The sequence below is a fragment of the Pteropus vampyrus genome, unplaced genomic scaffold, assembly GCF_000151845.1.
Source record: "Pteropus vampyrus isolate Shadow unplaced genomic scaffold, Pvam_2.0 Scaffold11, whole genome shotgun sequence".
In the NCBI taxonomy this organism is placed as follows: domain Eukaryota; kingdom Metazoa; phylum Chordata; class Mammalia; order Chiroptera; family Pteropodidae; genus Pteropus; species Pteropus vampyrus.
The window spans coordinates 12,206,554-12,220,233 of NW_011888792.1; the positions used below are offsets into that span (position 1 = coordinate 12,206,554).

Consider the following 13,680-nt stretch of genomic DNA (forward strand, 5'->3'; position numbering starts at 1 on the left):
AAACTCTCCATTTAAATACTCTTTTATGACTTCCAGGGCTTTGCTCCATCAATTATCACTAAATCATGCTACAGTATCAATATCCCTTTCAGCTGACTATAAACACGTTCAAGTTTCTTGCTTTTTAGAAACCAACAAACCCTCCCTAGAGCCCTTCTTCTTTCAAAGCCCAACATCTCAAAATCTTATATTCTCATCTCTTATTCACTTCTCAATCCAGAGCAATCTGGTTTCTGCCTCCAGCCTTACATTGAAACTGACAAAATATTTTTCAGTTCCTATCATACTTAATCTCCAGACTATTTGGTTCTGATAGCTACTCCTTCCTTGAAGGAGATTCCTCTTTTGCCAATCTTCCTGTGTATGGCTTCCCAGTTCTCTTCTTTTTTCTTCCACATTTATTCACAGGTTCTGGGCATGAGTGCCCACTGTATGTAGCTGGCCAGCTCACATTTCTTTTCATTTATTTATTTTTTATTTTTTTAAATCTGAGATATAATATATGGATATACAATGTGGTCCATTTCTGTGCTAGAGGACCCAGCTTTCCTGGTCATAATTAATTGATCCAGGGGTCAGACATTTGATACAAGTTGAAAAATCAGATGCATACTAAATGAACCTTGAAATTTAGAATGAAGGAGACTCACTGGTGGTAAACCGGTCAAGTTAATTCCAGTCTCCAGAGAGACTCACTGGTGGTAAACCAGTCAAGTTAATTCCAGCCTCCAGAGAGAAAGTGCACAAATTTTTTGGGCTGAGACCTCTGTAATTGCTCAGCTCCTGTCCTTCTGTGGCTGACTGCTCATAGAGTTCTCGTTTGGTTCTGTGACATACACACAATGAATCCTCTCCCTGGTTTACCGCTCGACAGTCACTTTTTGGTACTTTTTTGCTTAAATTAACCAGAGTAGTTTTTATTAAACTAATAAACATCTTGATTGCCTCTTCCCTCATTTCTGCCATTAAATAGTTGGTATTCACCACTGGATTCTCTCTAGACCCGCTTTTCATTTTAAATACTTTCCCTGAGCATTCTTCATTCAAAAGTACTGATTGCTTTTATGTAATTTTACTGTAATATATTTATTTTGTTTTTTTCTAAAGTGTCTTAATTTTAAAATTTTTAATTTTTATTCATTGTATTTTTCTCCTCAGACCTCAAAAAAAAAATCTCTTCCTATTGGTTCTCATTTTATAGTCTTCCCAAATACTCTTTCCCCTTGCCTGACTTGGAAAGGGAAATACAGACATTTTTCTTCCCCTTCTCTTCTCCTATCCATTTCGTGCTGGAATTTTTGGTCCTCTTCTTATTCTACATGCTTTTCTTTGACTAACTTTATTCACCTATTATCTCGATGCTAAAAATTCAAAGTCTATATCTCTAACCTTAGTTCTTCTTCCAAAGCTCCCATACATATTTCCAAGGATTTATTAGACAATTCCACTTTGCTAATTCAAAGGTCCTTTAAACTCAACATGTCCAAAATTTAATTCAAAATCTTTCCCTTAAACTGGCTTCTCCTATATTATAGAGTCACCACTTACCAATCTCCCTCTCCTTTGCCCTAGTATCTTGGTATCAGGTATCAGCAAACTATGGTCCAGTCTGTTTTTTCTATGGCCTGAAAGCTAAGAATGGTTTTTACATCTCTAAATAGTTGTAAAAATAAAACAAACAAAAAGGAATTTGCTACAATGGCCATATGTGGTCCATAAATCCTGAGATATTTACTATATGGCCCTTAACGGAAAAAGTTTGCTGACCCCTGTTTTAAATGTTCAACAAATTTTTTGACCCTTTCTTTCCCTAATATCTTAAAAATGGTCACCAAATGTTCTCAAATTTGACTTCTTCCTCTATCACCAGTATTCCCAAACTGACGTTATTTCGTGCTGAAAAAAAAAAGGAAAAACCTCCTATCTGGCCTCCAAGACTCACACCTTGTGGTATAATAGAAAACACGTATTTGGTTTTTGCCCCCCATCTTTCCCTTCCCCTTATTTTGTCCTATTCATCTCTTCCAGTTGGCCATTCTTCAGTTGTATCCGTTAATAAAACTGTAATCAGAAGTACAGTACCTTCCTGAGTCCTATGAGTCACTGTAATGAATTATTGAACCCGAGGGACCCTCATATTTGTAGTCAGCAAGGCAGAAGTGGGCATCCCCAGAGACCCTGCTTGTGCCTCACATCTTAACTTGTGGGGTCTGTGCTAACTCCAAGTAGTTAGTGGTAAAACTGAGTGGAACTGAATTGTAGGATACCCAGGTGGTATCTACCTTGCATACTGTCATCAGACTTGTTTTACAAACCAAATCAGATCATTTCACTACCCTGCTTAAATACCACTGAAGGTTTTCCATAATGCACAGGACTACTCCAGGTTCTTTACCTTGTTATAAAATAAATTAATATTTAATTATGTTTTTCTACTATAACTATCTTTGACCGATATCTTAAAATAGCTTCCTAGCTATAACTCCCTCTACTAAGAATGTTTTTAGTAGAAAATCATATTTATGAAAGTCATTTACTTCATCAATGTATATAATACTATTTTTAGGCAACATAACTATAATAACATAATTTGTATATTATCTTTAAACAGAAAAAGGTTACCTACAATTGTGGCTTAAACCATTTTTTAGTGCCTTTTAACAACTTAAACCATTTTTTAAAAATTGTGAAATGGTAAGAAAATATACTTGTGAAAAATCAGGATTTAACATTTAAGCTATTTAAATGTGATGCCTTAAAACTTTTTCTAGTTTCCATCTACCAAAAAAAAAAAAAAAAAAAAAAGGAAAAAAGAAAGGAAAGAAAATTAGGTAAAAATAATCTTTAAGAACTCCGCTAATTTAAAAATTCTATTATTTTAATTATGTGATCTATTTCTTTAATATTTAATCTTCTGTTATATTGCCTTTGCAGTATACTTTTTAATTCTATAATTCAATAGAAGAATAATTTGTTGTTGGTTAAAGCAAATTCATTAAATGACTTGAAAAATCTATTTAAAAAGCAATCAGTGAAAGTAAATATTGGATTTCTTCATGTTAAATCTAAAAATCCATCACTATACTTGCTTTTTACTTTATTTGCTGCTTAACATATCTCAACAGTGAATCTATCATATCAACATAGTCATCACGATCCAAGCTGCAAATAATAGAGAGTGTCAGTGTCAATTTTGCTTTCTCACACTTGCTTCCCTTCACTTCATCTGATTTTAATAATCCCTGTCAAACCACAAACAGTCCAAATTACCTTCACGACACAGAAGCTTTCAAGGAGCAGACAGAATCTCAACTTTCATTTAGCAACTACAAAAGAAAGCTGTCCAGCTGGACAAATATTATTTCCACACTTGACAATCTCTACAGTTGAGTATGCATTTTAATTTTAACTAAACCTGCCAGGAGTTTGATATGAGCTTCTTGTTTTGTGTAGATCGACTCACAGGATTATCAGGCCAATGACTGTAATTGTGATGAAAGAACCCGACATTTTTATACTAAAGATAAATCATATGCCAAAGCTGAGGGATCAAAATGAATATATAAGAGATAAAGGGGAAGCAAAGATTTCAGGAGTAAAATTAGGTGCTTAATTACTAAATAATGTCTAAAGATACAAAATACATCTTGATGTAATTTTGAAAAGTAACAATTAATAAGTAGAAATAAAATGTAAAAAAGTTAAAATTTTATCCAAAGATACCATTAAGAAATGGTTCTAAGAATGAAATATAGAGATTTTTCAAGTGTTTTGGATTGATTTGACTTCATAGTCAAATTTCTAAACGTCGTATGTATGAAATTATAATAAAATTAATGTTCTTGACAAGATATTAAAAAACCCGCTCTATACTAATTAATGTACCCTTGTACACAGAATGTGAAACTCCAAAAAAGAGTAAAAAGAACAATGATAAGTTTGCAGAGGAGTATTAGAAGTTACAGAGTAAAACTATATTAAGAATTATTATATTTTTGAAGTTTGACTTATTAAACTTAAGTCTAAAGTTTCAAATAGTAAAATATTTCTGGGAACATTTCCTGTCTAAGCTAGGCTGAATTCCTCCTACAGTTATCAGAACCTCACAATGTCAAGTTAATTGCATAGTTATTAGAACCTCACAACTGCCAAATAAGTCTTCCCACCAATTGGCTACACTTAACACTAGTCCTTGACCCTTCCTTCTCCAAAGGCCAATCCATTGGCTAGTCAAGCACAGTTTCTCCCCCAACTCTATTTTGGACACCACAGCTCAGTTTCATTTATTGGCTCTTTTTATTTCTCTTACACTTGCTCTTCTGACTGCACAATGCCATCCACATCCATGTCTTCCACTAAAATCTGTGTGTTGGAGCTCCTGCTGTAACTATTCAAGTCCATACTGGATAATCCCTAGGATGTCCCACAGGCACGTTAAACTCAGCATGCCCCTAAACAATCTTCTTCTCTCTGAAACTTTTCTTCTCTTGAGGTCTCTGCAATAGTTAACAGCACCACTATTAACCTAGATAATCAAGTCAGAAATCTGGGAGTCATCCCCCATATTCCAACATTACCTCATCAATCTTATAGCCAACTGATCAGTCTTACCTCATATCTCTCCTATCCAACCATCTCCTCCTATTGCTCCTGTGCAGGTTCAAACTCCATCACCTGGATTGGTGCAGCAGTTTCCTAAAAAGTCTCTCTATATTTTCATCATCTCCTTCTAACTCATTCTCTATTCTACGACCAGAATGGTCTTTGTAAAACAGAGAGAGGAATCAGTGCTCATGAAAATATTTTCAGTCTAAGTTACCAGGAGAAAAGTCATCCTCTTAAAAGAGAAAAATCAAAAGAGTTAATTTGTAGGGGAAAATGGAGTTTTCAGAAATAATAAATTTGAAGTATAATGATTACAGTTACATGTAAATATAAAGCAATAATTTAGACAAGGAGAAATTGAATCTTGGAAAGAAATTGAATTTTATGTATGTATACATATATAAAAGGATCATGTAATATATCATCCAAACCAGGATACTTTTTTAGAGTAAAAAAGGTATTGAAAATAATTAAGATTACATAATTTTAAAAATGTATATATACTAACCAATTAAGTGGCTTAATTATATCTGGGGACCTACGGAAAAATTATATTCAAAAAATGTTTTAAAAATAGTATCCCTTCAAAAAAATTCTTATATCTGTGCTCATAAAAGTAAAAACTTTTTATTATTTAAATATTAAAAATATATAAACATGATTCCTGACATATTTTCACATACTTAAAGCAATTTCTTAGTTATATCTATCTCTCACGACTATTTTCCTGAAGAATGTATTTTTTTATATTACTGCATTATTTTTATATTTCTCCAAGTTGCATTTTAGAGTTAGCAAATTTTAAATTGTTGATACCTTCAACCGACTATTCTATCTACTCCTCCTTAGGTACTAAGCTACCTAGTAATTTTATTAAGTGCAGAACAAATTTTTCTAGTGGCGAATATCCAATTTTAATTTTTAATAATGAAATACATAAATATGTTAGCCTAAATATTTTTACACATAGTGTTTTTTTTTTTTTGCCTCCTTGCAGAGTGCCTTTTTTGACCTATAATTAAAAAAAAACTCATCAAATATTTATAATTATTTTCAATGTTTTGCTAAATTTGGATACTGCATATTGTAGGCTTTCCGAGTTTAACTTTATTCTGTACTTCAATAAAAATTTATTCAATTAAAAAGATGAGCTCCATGAAAAGATTTTCTCCATAAGTCTAGATATTTCAAAACACAATTATGGAATTTCACAATTAAATCCTGCATGGCATTTGAGTTCTCATCATTTAATTTGTTCAGTTCCTCCTTCGATTTCAGGGGGATACATTTCAAGGTCTTCCTATTTGTGAGTTTTGTTTTCAATAAGCAATTCCTTAATAGCGTCACATGAAGTTAATAATTTTGCCTTCTATTTGTTAAATGCTTTGATCAAAGATTTCTAATAGATTTTGAAAAAACTGCAACCAAAATTGAAAAGACATTTTTACAAGAGTATTTAATACCACGGTAAGACACTTAAATCAACTTACACAGTAATTCTTCAAAGTCTCAAACATTCCTAAAATCCAAAGAGATAAAATGTATACAACCATGTTTAAATTATTTTTGTTTTCTTCAACATTAGCCTAATAACAAAAATCTACAGGCTGGTTGTCTTGTAAATGTATAAACAACTACATCTTCTATTAGACTAGTATATTTTACAGATTTTTGGATGCAGTTAAGAAGTACCATGTGTATCACAATATATTCCAAGTATATCTCTCCATAGGTTCTACATTTATTTTAAAAATTTTTATGATTTTATGTTCTACCACAAATATTTTTAATATCAAGACCAAATAATTTTATCATGTTGTAGTTTATAATTCAATTTATAATACTATTCACAAAAATGTCGAGTATTTCACCTTTTACAGAATGAATTTCTAAATGTTTTACTTTGAATTAGACACGGAACTTGAACCATTAGTGGAATTAACTGATTTTTTAAAATTAGAAATATCCAATGATACTGATGTAAAACTAGCATCATTTAACTATTGATAAAATTCTTTTAATGGAGCCAATTCTTTTAATGGAGCCAACATTAATAGCTATCGTTTCACCTTTCTTACACGCACAAGAAAACTTGAAACTGTAAATGAGAGAGATTAATTTAAAAAAATCACTTTACCTAAATGAAAAAATCATGTTTCAGAGTGGTACACAAATGTACCTTCTGCAGCTAAGCATTAAAATGTAGTATTTGCAGGCATGGTCTTAAAATAAGGCTATCAAACAGATGTTAATCTTCTTCAGCAGACTGACGTCTTCTTATTTTCATGTGATCAGTGATGTCATTACAGTTCCCATAGTGTGAGTTACACATTAATCCTTTTCAGCAAGTCATAGGATATTCAGTACTAACTTAAATGTGCACTGTTGTGTGTGTGTTTTTAATATTGTCACCAAAAGGGTTATTACAAAATAAAAATGTGTTACCCAACAATAAAATAAATAGGTATTTGTAGATTTATACTACATGCTACATGATAAAACCCTTGTAGCAATCGAGTTTGGACCATATTCACTTTATGCATAGCAAGATTAAATAAAGGCTGGGAAACAGTGTGCAATCCATGGGCCAGGGTGTGTGTCCAGCACAACTAGCTGGCACCTCAAGTAGCCAGCAGAGGTGGCGGCATCAAATACTTCTGCCAGCACCATCACCCAAAAGATGAAAAAGTTAGCTGTACTGCTCATGGCAGAGTACATTTACTTTACCAGGAAGCACCCTTCATGCTGCCCTTGAAAAATATATGTTAACTTATAGTATTATGTCTGGAAACGATCTGGAAAAAAATGGGCCATTGCCAATTTACCCATATGTTAAAGTGAGAATTCTGTTCACTACACTGGTATCTCACATATGAGATCATGTCAGAATGTAGAAATACAAAGTGTAGGTCTACCTAAACCTAACCTAGTTTATTTACATGCAACTATTAAATGACACTTTATTCAAAAATGCAAAGTCTGAGACATGCTAAACCAGATGAAATGCTAGAACAAAAGGCATAAAACAAGACTATCCTAGGCAAACTGTATATATGATGTGATATCAGTATGATGTGCTATTTTAAATAACAATATAACATATAAAATGGAACTTAAGTACATATAAAAATGATAATCCTGTATGGCATGGCATGAAAAGATTTCCAGAAAACTGTATTATTTCATTTAAAAAAAGTTGTAGAACTATGTATACAGCATGATACAGTATAATGATACTTTCAAAACAAACAGAAAAAACTATCCCAAAAAATCAGGAAGGATACTCAGCAAATTATTAACGATGCGAATCTGTGGTTGATAGAACTAAAAAAGGACAGAGGAAAGAGAATTTGTATTCTTTATAATCTATTTTTGTTTGAACTTATAATGAGCATGTCTTACTTTTGACACATAAGAAGCAAAAACAAATAATACAAATATGTTACAAAACATTAACTAACTTAGTATCAACTGAGTGGTGCAAGTAAAAAAGGATCCAGAATTCTGCAGTGGGAAGTTCCATATGGGCAGAGGGAGGTCAAGCCGCCAAGAAAAAGGAAGATAAAGGCATTCCTAGAGGTGGGAGCCCAGTGATCTTCCAAAACTTGTAGCCTAACAGGACTCACAGTTGGAGACATATAATCTCTCACTATATACAAGTTCGAACATTCTCCAATTCTGGGAGTGATTCAAAAACTAGTGAAGGGAGGACATAAGAAGCCTCAGCCAGACAGTAACTTGAGAAGTAAATAATGAGATCATATCCTGCTTATTTCCCTCCTATTCCACAACCTGAGCTCTTACTAACTTGTATATTACCAATGTATAATTAGGTCCCCATCTTGTGGTTTCTTTGTAAGTACTGCGATCCCTCTCCTAACCCCAGCCACAGTTACCTGCTCCAGATTCATGAACTACCACCAACGGGGGACCTTAGTAGTTAAAATGATGAGACCTCCTTAGAGCATATATAGGACTGTTTGGGGGAGCCAAAGCAGACAATTCATAAATGAAAACAGTGAAAGATAAAATGAAAGAGGTATGCTATAGCCAGCTAGGTATGCTAAGGCTTCTTTTTTTTCTCCAGGAGGAAAACATCTGGACTTTATCCTGTACAAAACAGGGAGTCATAGGTTTTTAACTAAGGCAGTACATGACTACTATTTTATAAATATTCATCAAACAGGGTGTTAGAACGGTTTGCTGTGGGGTGAGAAAATAGAGGTAGGAAGATCAATAAAGAGGATAGTGAATCTAGTTGAAGGTGATGATGAATAGGAAGAGGATAGGGCCATAACAAAAGGAAAGATAGCTTTTGAAATGACTTTCCAGGGTATGAATTGATAGCTTGGGGTTACTGAGTGAGGCAGGAAATTATAGTTGAAAGAAAATCAAACAGGTGTCCTAGGCATCAACAGGCTTGTACTTTAGACCCAAGTCATCAGAGAAAACAAACAGGACAATGTAGAATTATAAAGTCATGTTAGGAGACAGAAAACATGTGGATATGTCATAGAAATTAGTAAAGGGCAAAAGCCAGGGTGTGGTTCTTCCTGGACAACAAAAATCGGTGCAGGAAAGACCAATTATGATAGCAGTGGCTAAGAAAAAGAGGTGGGCATCATACAAAGCAGGGCATGCTTGCTGTCAAAAGCTCATACGGTCTTGTTGAAGGGAGCCAAAGATACCATACAGGGCATGTTCTTGCTAGCCTCCAAGAAGCTGGCTGAGGAATGGGTAACTGCTATGGTTGACCACAAGATTTTCTGCTGGTTAGGTCCCAAAGACAGGCAAGGGTAGCGAGATGAGGCTATAGGGAAGTTTATGTAGTAAAGGCTAAATTATTACAAAGGAAATTCTGAAATTTTAATATGGATGACAGACTGATAGCTTATGAATAGATTTTAAAAACTTAGGAGGAAAATAATGGTAAGATGGCATGGCAAATTCAGTTCTAGACATGATGATTCTGAGTGAATTACATGAATGGAAATGTCCAGAATAGAAATAGAGGAAGTTATATGAGGGAAATGCTTGAGAAAACATAGTGCTCATAATGTCACACTGAAGTTCAGAAGACCAAGATTCAGTATCTTTCAAATTTTTTGACTACGACCCGCAGATTAAAAAAATACACTGCAATGTAATTAATGTGTACATGTGCACACGCAAATCTTAAACAAAAGTGTCATGAAACATTACTTACCCTAATATCTGCTTTGATAGTTTCTGTTCTATTCCTACCTTCCTTCTTTCCTTCTCCTACTCTTCCTTTTTTTTTTTTTTTTTTTAATGCACGGCCTCCAAAGTGATTTCAGCACCTACATTTTGGCTCAGTTTGATTACAAAATAACCTTTGTGACCATTTTGTAGTATCATCTGCAAAGATATGACTGATAAATCCAGAGACGTTCTTTGAGAAAGGATAAAAAAGAGAAAAAACAGAAAATTACAGATTAGCATGAGGAACACTAACAAGAGGTAGAAGAAAGGCGAAAAGATAATTTGGAGTAAAATGATGGAAAAAACAAGTATCAAAGAAGATAATGCTACAAAAAGGAATGAGTAGCCAATAAAAGCTTTTCTTCAATTAATGTCTTTGCTTCCACTGTAGTGTTTCTTCAAGTGTAGCCTGTAATTAATTTAAGCAGAATTACCTCAGGCACTTGTTAAAAATTCAAATACCTGTGCCTTACCCCAAGCCTAGTGAATTGAACTCTCTGGATGTAGGTCCTGAGATTGGCAATTTAAGAGTTTCCCAGGGCATTCTTTACACCAAGTATTTCTATGTCAGTGCCTTTCGCAAATCAATTTTCAAAAGAGTGCTTTCCAGGAACACATAATCTCACTTCACACATTAGGTGAATTCTTGAAAAGTTGTTAAGTGAGTACCTGCACACCAAACCATTATTGTCCTAAAGACTACCATGGATTAATTTCAGAATTCTGTTCACCCAGAAGGAAACAAGCAAGTTTCTTGGAATATTCGAGCTTTAAACATTCTCTATCGTCTCAGTTTTCTTGTATTGGTTATGCAAATGGTTGGTCAACCAAGCTTACAATTATTATCTTTATTTGATTTAAAAGCACATACATTTAAAAATTCAACATGCTGTTAACACATTTCAGTTTGATTTTGAACTGATTTCATTGGACTTAACAGGTTATGTACCGCAATTAATTAAGTTGCATTTAACAGAACTCACAGGCAGGCAGCATCACAGGAGACACTTTTCAGAAAATACAAAAACTGAAGTCTGTAATGTGAACTTTAACAGCAAAGATATGCTTTTATGTGGTGAGCTCTGCTAACAAATATATGTGTCAATTTATTATCAGTTGATAACCAAGAAGTATGAGATGTGAATCTATTGTATTCTAAGATGGGAATTATAGCAAACAACAACTGTAGTAGCTAACCTTTATTCACTTACCTCATATAGGGCCCTGTTCTAAATCCTTTACATGTATTAACTCATTCCATCTTCACAACATTCCTGTGAAGTAAGTATCATTTTAAACCTCAGTTCCCAGATGGTGAAGCTGAGGTATAGAAAACTGTGTAAGTTTCCTGAGGACTCACAGCTAGAAAGAGAAACTGAGATTCAAATCCAGGAAGCCTGTCTCTAAAGTCTGTGCTCAAAGGCAGTGTGCTACACTGGGATTGTAAGAAAGTCTCATGTCGAAGTAGTTAGCTGCCATTGCAGAGAGAATTTTTTATAATCTGGAATGTTTTTCTGTTCTTTATACAATTGATTTCAAGATAACTTGGGTATATTTTGGATCCCGGCTCATGTTTAGTTATTAGATCTCATTATAAGGTAGTTTATACAAGATAGAAATACTCAAAATAGCAGAAAGATAGGATTTCAGTATCACATTACACATAAAAATAAAAATCTGTTTTATAAGATACTTAATTCTGTTTCAAAGGGCAGGATAGCATAGTGGTGTAGAGCTGTGCTTCTCAAACTTCAAGGAACCAATAACATGGCAATCTTGTTATAAATGCAGATCTTCAGAAGATTTGGGGTGAGGCTTGAGATTCTGCATCTAATTTCCCAGGTAAAATAGTGATATTGCTGGTGTGGGGGTCACATTCAGAGTAGCAAGGGCTTAGAGTGCGAGCTCTGGAGCGTCACCATTTGCGTTTGAATCCCAGCTCTGTTATTTACTAGTTTTGTAACATTCTCTTCATGTGCCTCTACTGCAGCTATAAAATAGTGAGATCATCAAAGGGTTGTTACGAGTACTACATGAGATAATCCATGAATAGTACTTAGAACAATTGCTGGCATGTAGAAAGCACTCAATACATATTATCTTTTAATATTACAGAAAACTATTAAAAGCATATATTGTATCCCATTAAAAAGCCATTTATAGAATTGACTGATGTAGCAGAAACACTAAATAAAATTTCATCATTATTTTCCAGTCACTAGAACATCACTGTACATTGAAGGACATTAAATACATAAGTTAGATCCACTACTCAGCTTTATTAAATACATAAATCTGAAACTGCTCTAAATGAATTTGCATGAAGCTGCCTTCGCCTGTAATATTTAAAGAGAATATTTTGTTTCTCTGCCAGAAAACTTTTTTATATTGCAGGTATATACTGAGTTCCAATTCATTTATTTTAATAATTTCCTCTAAATTTAGAAACAGACATTTTTGTTAAAATTTCATTCTTATCAAACAGAAATCAGAACTAGTATTAGTATGAACAATAATAATGATTTAAAAAATTTATTTAAACAAGGGCATGAGTAGAGTTAAAATGAGTTTGGAGAATTTAGCCAAAATCTTAACAGACAACAGCATACATTTTCAAACCACTACACAATGCAGCAGTTACCTCTTATTGTTGAAGCCTGCGGCTTAGAAAGAATATTATTTGTCAGAACTGTGATGATTTAATAATGATGTGATATGGGAGGGTCCAAAGGGTAGGAAAAGTTAAGTTAGGGCAAAATGAAGATAAAATTTCATAGCATCATCCCAAATGAAAACTATTAGAAATTTCTCAAATTCAACACTGCTTGAAAAAGAAAGAGATAGAAGGAATGAAACAGAGTACACTGGACAAGAAAGATTAATGTTTGCTCAGTCATTATGACAAAACCAGGAAGAATAAAACCTGGTGCTTCAGTCTAGGAGGAGATGAGAGCTATAAAATGTTTTGGTCAGTATTATATATGAGTCAGCAAGAAAAGATCAATGAGCAATTTGCTTCTCTTTTCATCTTTTATTTCTCTAACATAGGTGCTGAAAAAGACAACTGTGGGATGGATGCTAATGTTTCTTTTTCTAAATTAAAACTAGATTCAGCATAGACAATGCAGACCTGCCTTGTGAAATCATGGCAGATAAGAATCAAGGAAAAGGGAAGAATTTGGGTAAGTAGATTATTCTTTCCCTCCTCTCTCCCCTTTTTTTTCTTTCCCCATAGAATGCTCCTGGCTGTTCCTTTAATGTCTAGTGTGGTACTAGAAATTTCTTACACATAAGTAACAAGTGTTACTTTAAAAAGCAAGATTCTATTTTTAAATATCTTCATAACAGTGCTTTATAAAAAGGACTGCCATATGAAAGTTTTTAAGGCAGGGTTTACCTATACTCAACTACGCCAAATAAGGATTCTTCAAATGAAATTATTATCAGGTTTAACTTGTACTTTTAGTCAAAAAAATATCAATTGTGGGAATTATGGTTCTTAACATTTGTAGAAGGTGATAACCAACAGGATCAAATGGTTAGTATTAGTGGTACAGGAAGAATAGAATGTGAACAGGATCATATCAACATCACGTCTTGTTATTCGGGTTTATATTGGTATGAATCAAGTTCCTGATAAACAGAAATTTACTGAAATGCCTGAGCTAACTTTCTCCACTTACATAGCAGGTATTAGTTATCTCTCGAAATCAGAGAAGCAAGAAATTCCACTTCAGTGTGACCTATTTATGCCTCTTAGACTTATCATATGCATTGTTTAATGACCCTGAACCAAAGGAAATGTAGAAACCTATTTGAAAAGCTGACATTAAGGTTGTGACACCAACCAAA

General features: G+C 33.6%; 1 protein-coding gene across 1 annotated transcript in view; it reads right to left on the reverse strand.

Moving 5' to 3' along the window:
• KIAA0825 (KIAA0825 ortholog) overlaps positions 1 to 13,680 on the reverse strand; it is a 364,821-nt gene that overhangs the window by 331,507 nt on the left and 19,634 nt on the right. The gene's annotated exons all lie outside the window — the stretch shown is intronic.